Source organism: Bombina bombina, chromosome 2 (assembly GCF_027579735.1).
Source record: "Bombina bombina isolate aBomBom1 chromosome 2, aBomBom1.pri, whole genome shotgun sequence".
In the NCBI taxonomy this organism is placed as follows: Eukaryota; Metazoa; Chordata; class Amphibia; order Anura; family Bombinatoridae; genus Bombina; species Bombina bombina.
In genome coordinates this window covers 701205998-701219558 of record NC_069500.1, presented here as the reverse complement: position 1 = coordinate 701219558, position 13561 = coordinate 701205998, and positions in this window count along the sequence as shown.

Sequence of the window (13561 nt, the reverse complement as noted above, 5' to 3'; positions counted from 1 at the left end):
GTTTAGATTCATAGAATATTCAATTAATATTGATTTTTGTGTGTGTGTGTGCATGAGATTATCTGTTTTTTTTTCTTTTTGTAGAGCAAATGATTCAACAATTCTTCTGTAGAAAGCTGTTATATCAGAGTTGCATATTGCAATAAGTAACTGAATATGAGTGCTTTGTTGTCCCCTAACAATTGGGAATGAGAAGATTTAGTAAAAGGACATTAAAATAAACAACATTGTACCATGCATATCAGTGTTTTCCATCAAAACTGTTCCCAGCCGGGTGGCATTATAAAGTAATTGCATGGGGGGGGGGGGGGGGCAGTGTAATACTTTCTAATATTATAACATTTTCTGCTATCCAAAGCACAACATAATTTTATAACCTAATATATATTTAATGGAACATGCATACACTGTCAAAATGGGTTAACCACCCCTCTGGGTAATCAATTTTGTGTGTAATTTTTAAATGTATATAATATATGTATAGTTAGATATTGTATTCCTACTCATTTTCAGAAAAAAATGCAAGATGGCGCATAGTGACAAACATAAAAGATATTCTCTTGTTGTTTTTATTTAATGGAACATTCTAGTGCTATTTAGCGCGGCTGTGATATCCATTGAAAGTAATGGGTGCGCTAGAGCGATGTCGGCCGCACTAAATCTTCTCGGGCAAATTTGATTTACTATGGACTTGTATTATCAAGTTGCGCTCTAATTTTAGTCTGGCCCAGCGATGTTGCTTATCGTGTACCGTGCTTGCAGTAGTGCGCCAATTGTAATCCGGGCCTTAATTGAGAGTCTTTGCTGATAGCTGAAGCATAGCAATATGCAAAAAGTTTAGATTTTTTTAACTGTTCTATTCATTTGTTTATAAGCAATGCAAAACATGTACTGAATTTATATCACAGTGCAGTGTACCTTTTGGTAAGAAAAAAAAATGCAAAGTGACTATTTAAAAGCTCACTGTAAAAAATAAAAAATATTGCTGTAATGCATATTTAAAGATATATAAATATGTTTGCATGACAGGTTAACAGGACATGAAAGTTAAAGTTAAACGTTAATGATTCAGATAGATACATGTCATTTTAAAGCTATAATGTTCACTTCTATTATCAAATTTACCTTTTTTTTTTACTCTTTTTTTATCCTTTTTAAAAGTATATGTACGTATCCTCAGCTGCAGTGAGGCACTACTGGGAGCATGCTGGTGATTGATGACTACACACATATGCCTTCTGTTATTGGCTCACCTGGGGCTCGGTCAAATATGCGGCGTCGCCCGCAAAAGCCGGTGATGCCGGTTTATGCTTGGTATCCTATATACAGCGCCGCATCTAAATGCGGCACGTATATTTCACCCGTCGCCCGCAATTTTTACTCCCATAAGGTAACATGAGACCGCATCGCAAATCGGTATCCAATATTCAGCGCAAGGACTTATGTGGCGAAAATGGGGAAATCTTACTCCATTTTCACCTCGCCATAAAAGGCAGCAGTAGCAAGCCTTGCGCTGAGTATGGGAGCACCGTAACTCCCGAAAATGCCTGCAAAAATAAACTGACACCTAACCCATGCGCAATATCTATCTACCTGTCAACCGCAATCCCCCACTGCAATAACTAATAAAGTGTATTAACCCCTATATCCGTCATCAAACCCACATCGGAACTAATAAAAGTATTAACTCCTAAACCGACAACCCCCCACAACGCAATAAGCCTAATTAAACTATTAACCCCTATATCCGCCATCAAACCCACACCGCAAGTAATAAATAAATTATTAACTCCTAAATCCGCGAACCACAACATTGCAAACTACCTATTAAAACTATTAACCCCTAATCCGCCATTAACCCACAATGCAATAAACCTATTAAAGTATTAACCCCTAAACCGCCATTAACCTACAACGCAATAAACCTATTAAAGTATTAACCCCTAAACCACCAAAGCCCACAACGCAATAAACCTAACCCCACACCCCCTAACCTAACACCCCCTAAATGAACCCAAATTACCTAATTTACAAAATACTAAAGTTACTATTAAATTAAAAAAAAAATAACAATACTTTAAAAATACAAATAAACTAAGTATAAATTAAAGGGACAGTGTAATTAAAATTCTGGTGTAGACTGTCCCTTTAAGCTACAATTACAGAAAATAAAAAAAATCTAAGATTACATAAAATAAAAAAGAAAATTACCAAATTTAAAGGGACAGTCTAGGCCAAAATAAACTTTCATGATTCAGATAGAGCATGTAATTTTAAACAATTTTCCAATTTACTTTTATCACCAATTTTGCTTTGTTCTCTTGGTATTCTTAGTTGAAAGCTTAACCTAGGAGGTTCATATGCTAATTTCTTAGACCTTGAAGCCCACCTCTTTCAGATTGCATTTTAACAGTTTTTCACCACTAGAGGGTGTTAGTTCACGTATTTCATATAGATAACACTGTGCTTGTGCACGAGAAGTTATCTGGGAGCAGGCACTGATTGGCTAAACTGCAAGTCTGTCAAAAGAACTGAAAAAAGGGGCAGTTTGCAGAGGCTTAGATACAAGATAATCACAGAGGTTAAAAGTATATTATTATAAATGTGTTAGTTATGCAAAACTGGGGAATGGGTAATAAAGGGATTATCTATCTTTTAAAACAATAAAAATTCTGGTGTAGACTGTCCCTTTAAAAAAAATTATCATAAATAAAAAGAGAGAAGCGATCAACCTGGAAACGAACAATAGCATAATAGCTTGTTCTATGGCTAGTTACCACCCAAAACGCAGCCTCTTTTTGCCCAACATGTGCCTTTCACAGAGAAAAAAATTCCTGAAGCATATCAGTCTGATCCTGACTTTACAGTACAGTCCAGCCCCGAAATACCAGGCAATCCTTCTCTGAACGAGAGAAACAGCAAAACCCCAGACGTACGTTTCGGCCTATTGTGGGCCTCGTCAGTGAGGTGCAGCCATATCCCTCTAGGCACACTGAGCAACGGGTCAACGTCTGGATTCCCGCATCACACTTATGGAGACTTCCCAAAATGTCATAATTTGCATAAATAAAAAGAGAGAAGCGCTCAACCTGGAAACGAACAATAGCATAATAGCTTGTTCTATGGCTAGTTACCACCCAAGAAGCAGCCTCTTTTTGCCCAACATGTGCCTTTCACAGAGAAAAACTTTCCTGAAGCATATCAGTCTGATCCTGACATTACAGTACAGTCCAGCCCCGAAATACCAGGCAATCCTTCTCTGAACGAAAGAAACAGCAAAACGCCAGACGTACGTTTTGGCCTATTGTGGGCCTCGTCAGTGAGGTGCAGCCATATCCCTCTAGGCACACTGAGCAACGGGTCCACGTCTGGATTCCCGCATCACACTTAGGGAGACTTCCCAAAATGTTATAATTTGCATAAATAAAAAGAGAGAAGCGCTCAACCTGGAAACGAACAATAGCATAATAGCTTGTACTATGGCTAGTTACCACCCAAGAAGCAGCCTCTTTTTGCCCAACATGTGCCTTTCACAGAGAAAAACTTTCCTGAAGCATATCAGTCTGATCCTGACTTTACAGTACAGTCCAGCCCCGAAATACCAGGCAATCCTTCTCTGAACGAGAGAAACAGCAAAACCCCAGACGTACGTTTCGGCCTATTGTGGGCCTCGTCAGTGAGGTGCAGCCATATCCCTCTAGGCACACTGAGCAACGGGTCCACGTCTGGATTCCCGCATCACACTTAGGGAGACTTCCCAAAATGTCATAATTTGCATAAATAAAAAGAGAGAAGCGCTCAACCTGGAAATGAACAATAGCATAATAGCTTGTTCTATGGCTAGTTACCACCCAAGAAGCAGCCTCTTTTTGCCCAACATGTGCCTTTCACAGAGAAAAACTTTCCTGAAGCATATCAGTCTGATCCTGACTTTACAGTACAGTCCAGCCCCGAAATACCAGGCAATCCTTCTCTGAACGAGAGAAACAGCAAAACCCCAGACGTACGTTTCGGCCTATTGTGGGCCTCGTCAGTGAGGTGCAGCCATATCCCTCTAGGCACACTGAGCAACGGGTCCACGTCTGGATTCCCGCATCACACTTAGGGAGACTTCCCAAAATGTCATAATTTGCATAAATAAAAAGAGAGAAGCGCTCAACCTGGAAATGAACAATAGCATAATAGCTTGTTCTATGGCTAGTTACCACCCAAGAAGCAGCCTCTTTTTGCCCAACATGTGCCTTTCACAGAGAAAAACTTTCCTGAAGCATATCAGTCTGATCCTGACTTTACAGTACAGTCCAGCCCCGAAATACCAGGCAATCCTTCTCTGAACGAGAGAAACAGCAAAACCCCAGACGTACGTTTCGGCCTATTGTGGGCCTCGTCAGTGAGGTGCAGCCATATCCCTCTAGGCACACTAAGCAACGGGTCCACGCCTGGATTCCCGCATCACACTTAGGGAGACTTCCCAAAATGTCATAATTTGCATAAATAAAAAGAGAGAAGCGCTCAACCTGGAAACTAACAATAGCATAATAGCTTGTTCTAGGGCTAGTTACCACCCAAGAAGCAGCCTCTTTTTGCCCAACATGTGCCTTTCACAGAGAAAAACTTTCCTGAAGCATATCAGTCTGATCCTGACTTTACAGTACAGTCCAGCCCCGAAATACCAGGCAATCCTTCTCTGAACGGAGAGAAACAGCAAAACCCCAGACGTACGTTTCGGCCTATTGTGGGCCTCGTCAGTGAGGTGCAGCCATATCCCTCTAGGCACACTGAGCAACGGGTCCACGTCTGGATTCCCGCATCACACTTAGGGAGACTTCCCAAAATGTCATAATTTGCATAAATAAAAAGAGAGAAGCGCTCAACCTGGAAACGAACAATAGCATAATAGCTTGTTCTATGGCTAGTTACCACCCAAGAAGCAGCCTCTTTTTGCCCAACATGTGCCTTTCACAGAGAAAAACTTTCCTATAGCATATCAGTCTGATCCTGACTTTACAGTACAGTCCAGCCCCGAAATACCAGGCAATCCTTCTCTGAACGAGAGAAACAGCAAAACCCCAGACGTACGTTTCGGCCTATTGTGGGCCTCGTCAGTGAGGTGCAGCCATATCCCTCTAGGCACACTGAGCAACGGGTCCACGTCTGGATTCCCGCATCACACTTAGGGAGACTTCCCAAAATGTCATAATTTGCATAAATAAAAAGAGAGAAGCGCTCAACCTGGAAACGAACAATAGCATAATAGCTTGTTCTATGGCTAGTTACCACCCAAGAAGCAGCCTCTTTTTGCCCAACATGTGCCTTTCACAGAGAAAAACTTTCCTGAAGCATATCAGTCTGATCCTGACTTTACAGTACAGTCCAGCCCCGAAATACCAGGCAATCCTTCTCTGAACGAGAGAAACAGCAAAACCCCAGACGTACGTTTCGGCCTATTGTGGGCCTCGTCAGTGAGGTGCAGCCATATCCCTCTAGGCACACTGAGCAACGGGTCCACGTCTGGATTCCCGCATCACACTTAGGGAGACTTCCCAAAATGTCATAATTTGCATAAATAAAAAGAGAGAAGCGCTCAACCTGGAAATGAACAATAGCATAATAGCTTGTTCTATGGCTAGTTACCACCCAAGAAGCAGCCTCTTTTTGCCCAACATGTGCCTTTCACAGAGAAAAACTTTCCTGAAGCATATCAGTCTGATCCTGACTTTACAGTACAGTCCAGCCCCGAAATACCAGGCAATCCTTCTCTGAACGAGAGAAACAGCAAAACCCCAGACGTACGTTTCGGCCTATTGTGGGCCTCGTCAGTGAGGTGCAGCCATATCCCTCTAGGCACACTAAGCAACGGGTCCACGCCTGGATTCCCGCATCACACTTAGGGAGACTTCCCAAAATGTCATAATTTGCATAAATAAAAAGAGAGAAGCGCTCAACCTGGAAACTAACAATAGCATAATAGCTTGTTCTAGGGCTAGTTACCACCCAAGAAGCAGCCTCTTTTTGCCCAACATGTGCCTTTCACAGAGAAAAACTTTCCTGAAGCATATCAGTCTGATCCTGACTTTACAGTACAGTCCAGCCCCGAAATACCAGGCAATCCTTCTCTGAACGGAGAGAAACAGCAAAACCCCAGACGTACGTTTCGGCCTATTGTGGGCCTCGTCAGTGAGGTGCAGCCATATCCCTCTAGGCACACTGAGCAACGGGTCCACGTCTGGATTCCCGCATCACACTTAGGGAGACTTCCCAAAATGTCATAATTTGCATAAATAAAAAGAGAGAAGCGCTCAACCTGGAAACGAACAATAGCATAATAGCTTGTTCTATGGCTAGTTACCACCCAAGAAGCAGCCTCTTTTTGCCCAACATGTGCCTTTCACAGAGAAAAACTTTCCTAAAGCATATCAGTCTGATCCTGACTTTACAGTACAGTCCAGCCCCGAAATACCAGGCAATCCTTCTCTGAACGAGAGAAACAGCAAAACCCCAGACGTACGTTTCGGCCTATTGTGGGCCTCGTCAGTGAGGTGCAGCCATATCCCTCTAGGCACACTGAGCAACGGGTCCACGTCTGGATTCCCGCATCACACTTAGGGAGACTTCCCAAAATGTCATAATTTGCATAAATAAAAAGAGAGAAGCGCTCAACCTGGAAACGAACAATAGCATAATAGCTTGTTCTATGGCTAGTTACCACCCAAGAAGCAGCCTCTTTTTGCCCAACATGTGCCTTTCACAGAGAAAAACTTTCCTGAAGCATATCAGTCTGATCCTGACTTTACAGTACAGTCCAGCCCCGAAATACCAGGCAATCCTTCTCTGAACGAGAGAAACAGCAAAACCCCAGACGTACGTTTCGGCCTATTGTGGGCCTCGTCAGTGAGGTGCAGCCATATCCCTCTAGGCACACTGAGCAACGGGTCCACGTCTGGATTCCCGCATCACACTTAGGGAGACTTCCCAAAATGTCATAATTTGCATAAATAAAAAGAGAGAATCGCTCAACCTGGAAACGAACAATAGCATAATAGCTTGTTCTATGGCTAGTTACCACCCAAGAAGCAGTCTCTTTTTGCCCAACATGTGCCTTTCACAGAGAAAAACTTTCCTGAAGCATATCAGTCTGATCCTGACTTTACAGTACAGTCCAGCCCCGAAATACCAGGCAATCCTTCTCTGAACGAGAGAAACAGCAAGACCCGTTGCTCAGTGTGCCTAGAGGGATATGGCTGCACCTCACTGACAAGGCCCACAATAGGCCGAAACGTACGTGTGGGGTTTTACTGTTTCTCTTGTTCAGAGAGGGATTGCCTGGTATTTCGGGGCTGGACTGTACTGTGAAGTCAGGATCAGACTGATATGCTTCAGGAAAGTTCTTCTCTGTGAAAGGCACATTTTGAGCAAAAAGAGGCTGCTTCTTGGGTGGTAACTAGCCATAGAGCAAGCTATTATGCTATTGTTCGTTCCCTGGTTGAGCGCTTCTCTCTTTTTATTTATGCAAATTATGACATTTTGGGAAGTCTCCCTAAGTGTGATGCGGGAATCCAGACGTGGACCCGTTGCTCAGTGTGCCTAGAGGGATATGGCTGCACCTCACTGACGAGGCCCACAATAGCCTGAACGTATGTCTGGGGTTTTGCTGTTTCTCTTGTTCAGAGAGGGATTGCCTGGTATTTCGGGGTTGGACTGTACTGTGAAGTCAGGATCAGACTGATATGCTTCAGGAAAGTTCTTCTCTGTGAAAGGCACATTTTGAGCAAAAAGAGGCTGCTTCTTGGGTGGTAACTAGCCATAGAGCAAGCTATTATGCTATTGTTCGTTCCCTGGTTGAGCGCTTCTCTCTTTTTATTTATGCAAATTATGACATTTTGGGAAGTCTCCCTAAGTGTGATGCGGGAATCCAGACGTGGACCCGTTGCTCAGTGTGCCTAGAGGGATATGGCTGCACCTCACTGACGAGGCCCACAATAGGCCGAAACGTACATCTGGGGTTTTGCTGTTTCTCTTGTTCAGAGAGGGATTGCCTGGTATTTCGGGGCTGGACTGTACTGTGAAGTCAGGATCAGACTGATATGCTTCAGGAAAGTTCTTCTCTGTGAAAGGCACATTTTGAGCAAAAAGAGGCTGCTTCTTGGGTGGTAACTAGCCATAGAGCAAGCTATTATGCTATTGTTCATTCCCTGGTTGAGCGCTTCTCTCTTTTTATTTAAAAAAAATTATACCTAATCCCTATGAAAATTATGAAAATAAAAAAGCCCCCCAAAATAAAAACACCCCCTACTTTAATAAACTACCAGTAGTCCTTAAAACGGCTTTTTGCAAACAAACAAAATACACAAAGCCCCCCTAACAGTAAAACCCCCCACCCACCAAACCCCCCAAATAAAAGAACCTATCACTAAACCCTAAACTACCCATTGCCCTGAAAAGGGCATTTGTTGGGCATTCCCCTTAAAAGGGCATTTAGCTCTTTTACTGCCCACCCTATCTAAATAAAAAAAAAACTTAAAAAACCCCAAGTCTAACCCCCAGGTTGATACTCACCGTTCCTGAAGTCCGGCGGAGAAGGTCCTGTTCCAGGTGGTGAAGTCTTCTTCCAAGCGGTGACCTCTTCTTTCTGGAACATCCTTCGCGGAGCGGTGCTGAAGACTGAAGACCGCGGAGCTGAAGACCAGCGACCCTGGAACTGAAGACTGGCGACCGCGGAGCCATGGAGCAAGGAGGATCCTCTTCGTACGATCATCGCCGCACACAGGATAGAGAATTCAAGGTACGCGATTAAAAATGGCGTCCCTTGAATTCCTATTGGCTGATTTGATTCTTTAAATTCAAATCAGCCAATAGGATGAAAGCTACTCAAATCCTATTGGTTGTTCAAATCAGCCAATAGATGAGAGCTACTGAAATTCTATTGGCTGATTTGAATAGCCAATAGAATTGCACTTTTGATGATGTGCACTTTTATATAATTTTTTTTTTTTTTTTTATTTTTTATTGAGGCATAAACTTTTATATAATTTAATGTAGTACATTTCAAACATTACCAAACTGATGATGTGCAGTAAATAAATGATGCTTAAATGGCATACTGGAGATTTTTTGTAAATACCCATAGAGAAAATAAATGTAAAATTATCTGATATTACATAGGGTATTTTGGTGAGCCCACTGTCAATTAATTTGACTTATTAATCATTTAAAGAGACAGCAAAGTCAAAATAAAACGTAAATGGATTGGATAAAGCATGGGAGCTAGCTGGTAATTGGAAGCTGCACACATCTATCTTTTGTCATTGCTCACCAATTGTGATCAGCTAGCTCTCAGTAGTGCATTGGAGTGGACTTTAACTGTGTGTTTAATAATTTTGCATGGTTAAATATTTAGTTATATTAAAGCAACTGTGCACTAATAAAATGTGCTAACATAATGGAGCATTTTCTTTTTGCACTTTTATCCCTTTAAAGTTCTAGCAATATTGGAATCGCAATGAATTTGCAAAGTTACCAGAACATTACAGGCAAAAGAAAAGACAAATCATTGCTAGGTTTGTCAATAAAGACTCAATTTTGATTATAAACATGCTTATTCAATTGCATGAAATCAAGACTAGAATAAAATTACCAAAAAACAGGCCTAATACCGGTCCCTTAAAAACTGATTGAGACTGAAGGACAAGCGCTAGTTGCCTTCTGTCAGACCCAGCACTTCACAGGCTTATAGGAGGCAGTGTACGCATACACCTTCAGTTTTAACAAGAAAAGTGTTACAGCTTCTAATTGGCTGTAGCGCTTTGCTTTTTAAAGAGGAAAATAAAACTCTTGCCAGGCTTGGAGGACTATGGATACTGTAAATGAAGGTAATCAGGTGTTGGTTTTGTTGAAAAATTAATTAGTCCAAGTAACAGGCCAGGAGTTAAAGGGATTTATCTCTCCTTTAAATTGTTCCCAATTATCCATTTTACCTGCTGGAGTGTATTAAATGGTTTACAAGTAGCCCCTTTACCCTTATTTTGGTATTTGAAATAGCTGATTTAGCCTGTGGTATCCCCACCTATACTGAAAGTTTCTGGTCTTACGTCCAGGCAATTGAGAAGCTATGTAAACACAGCCAGCAGAAATTACACTCCCGGTGTTAGGGATGCATAGAAATAAATTGTACTTTTGGTTATTTCTTTTTTCGTTTTTTTTTTACTTTTATTTTCGTTAAAATTATTGTGTAGCATATTTCAAATTTGATGCCAGCCTAGAGCTGCTGTTTGAGTTTATTACTTGACTTACTGTTTTGCATATAATAATAGTGCCTTATATACAGTGCTCACACATCAGCCTCTTGTGCGTAGACATTCTATTCCCTGAGGCAAATATGCGTGCACACTATATACAGGGAGTGCAGAATTATTAGGCAAATGAGTATTTTGACCACATCATCCTCTTTATGCATGTTGTCTTACTCCAAGCTGTATAGGCTCGAAAGCCTACTACCAATTAAGCATATTAGGTGATGTGCATCTCTGTAATGAGAAGGGGTGTGGTCTAATGACATCAACACCCTATATCAGGTGTGCATAATTATTAGGCAACTTCCTTTCTTTTGGCAAAATGGGTCAAAAGAAGGACTTGACAGGCTCAGAAAAGTCAAAAATAGTGAGATATCTTGCAGAGGGATGCAGCACTCTTAAAACTGCAAAGCTTCTGAAGCGTGATAATCGAACAATCAAGCGTTTCATTCAAAATAGTCAACAGGGTCGCAAGAAGCGTGTGGAAAAACCAAGGTGCAAAATAACTGCCCATGAACTGAGAAAAGTCAAGCGTGCAGCTGCCAAGATGCCACTTGCCACCAGTTTGGCCATATTTCAGAGCTGCAACATCACTGGAGTGCCCAAAAGCACAAGGTGTGCAATACTCAGAGACATGGCCAAGGTAAGAAAGGCTGAAAGACGACCACCACTGAACAAGACACACAAGCTGAAACGTGAAGACTGGGCCAAGAAATATCTCAAGACTGATTTTTCTAAGGTTTTATGGACTGATGAAATGAGAGTGAGTCTTGATGGGCCAGATGGATGGGCCCGTGGCTAGATTGGTAAAGGGCAGAGAGCTCCAGTCCGACTCAGACGCCAGCAAGGTGGAGGTGGAGTACTGGTTTGGGCTGGTATCATCAAAGATGAGCTTGTGGGGCCTTTTCGGGTTGAGGATGGAGTCAAGCTCAACTCCCAGTCCTACTGCCAGTTTCTGGAAGACACCTTCTTCAAGCAGTGGTACAGGAAGAAGTCTGCATCCTTCAAGAAAAACATGATTTTCATGCAGGACAATGCTCCATCACACGCGTCCAAGTACTCCACAGCGTGGCTGGCAAGAAAGGGTATAAAAGAAGAAAATCTAATGACATGGCCTCCTTGTTCACCTGATCTGAACCCCATTGAGAACCTGTGGTCCATCATCAAATGTGAGATTTACAAGGAGGGAAAACAGTACACCTCTCTGAACAGTGTCTGGGAGGCTGTGGTTGCTGCTGCACGCAATGGTGATGGTGAACAGATCAAAACACTGACAGAATCCATGGATGGCAGGCTTTTGAGTGTCCTTGCAAAGAAAGGTGGCTATATTGGTCACTGATTTGTTTTTGTTTTGTTTTTGAATGTCAGAAATGTATATTTGTGAATGTTGAGATGTTATATAGGTTTCACTGGTAAAAATAAATAATTGAAATGGGTATATATTTGTTTTTTGTTAAGTTGCCTAATAATTATGCACAGTAATAGTCACCTGCACACACAGATATCCCCCTAAAATAGCTATAACTAAAAACAAACTAAAAACTACTTCCAAATCTATTCAGCTTTGATATTAATGAGTTTTTTGGGTTCATTGAGAACATGGTTGTTGTTCAATAATAAAATTAATCCTCAAAAATACAACTTGCCTAATAATTCTGCACTCCCTGTATGCATAAGCCCCAAGCTCACACACAGTTGGTACAAATTAGCACCCACCAGACAGTGTATACAAAAAAGCACAGTAACTTTCTATAACCACCTTGCACGTAAGGTCGTAGCTAAGTCCAGTGGTCCTGGTGATAGGTGACAGGCAGACTCCATTTGGGGCTCTGGACATATAATCTGACGGGTCAGTGTGAGAACCGAACCAGGAACTAGGTCGGAAATACGATGAGAAATTATCAGGTGCAGCCACGCCCATTGCACGGATAACTACAACCAAAAAACAAAACACATGTCCACCTCATATTGTTGTCTGGCTATAACCACGCTCTCCCTTGAAGAGCTCCACCAGTTTCATTGCAGATCACGCCCTACGGTACACATGACCACGCCCATTTGTTGGAGCTTTTCCGCCTACAAGCTCTCTCAGCTACACACACACACACTATAGTTAAAAAAAATAAATGTCAGTTTCGGTTTTCAGCCAGGGACATCCTGAATTTTCGGTATCGGTTTCGGTCCAGAATTTTCATTTCGGTGCATCCCATTGATTTGCTCACCCATGTGCATTGCTATTTCTTCAAAGGATATATAGATAATTAAGAAAATTAGATTAAAGAAGTAAATTGGAATGTTGTTTCAAATTATATTCTATATCTTAATCATGAAATAACAATTTTGAGTTTAGTGTCCCTTTTAGAAGTTCCAGTCAACTGGAAATGTTATAAAACAACCTGGAAGGGGACGTGTGTCTCTATTGTCTCAACGCACTGTGAAGAGGATGGTTCGAATGGCCAAAATATCTCCAATGATCACAGCTGGAGAATTGCAGTTAGTTGCGTCTTGGGGTCAAAAGGTCAACAGAAATACAATCCGACGTCAACTACATCACCACAAGTTGTTTGGAAGGGTTTCAAGAAACTCATCCAAAAAGAACTCAAGCGTCTTCAGGTTGTCAGACACTACTGGAAATTCAAATGGGAACGGGTTCTATGGTCAGATGAAACTAAAAATAGAGCTTTTTGGCAATAAACACAAGAGGTGGGTTTGGTGCAGAGAGGTAGCCATATAGAAAAGTACCTCATGCCCATGGTTAAATATGGTGGTGGCTCTTTAATGTTTTGGGGCTGTTTTTCTGCCAAATAACCTGGACATTTTGTTAGGATACATGGCATCATGGACTCTTAACTGCCTCTGTGTCAGGGTGCCAGGAATCAGACTGAGACGAGAAGTGCAAAAATAATCACACCTTTATTAATAGCAAAAAATAACAAAAAGTCCACAAAACAAATAACAAGCCAGGTATCAAAACCAGGTAGTCAGACGAGCCGAGTCAGGAGCCAAAGCGAAAGTCAGACGAGCTGAGTCAGGAGCCAAAGCGAGTAGTCAGACGAGCCGGAATCAGGAACAAGGAGAACAGCAGAGTCAGGAACAAGGCAGGGATCAGGAACCAGAAGGGATGTCAGACAGCCAGGTAATAAACAGGCACTCTCACAATCAGGTCTGAGACAACGCAAGGGCAAAGCATACTGAACAGAGGCCCTTTAAATAATAAGTGATGACATCACAATTGTGAGACTGCATCCTGTCTCACACTGATGATGAACACC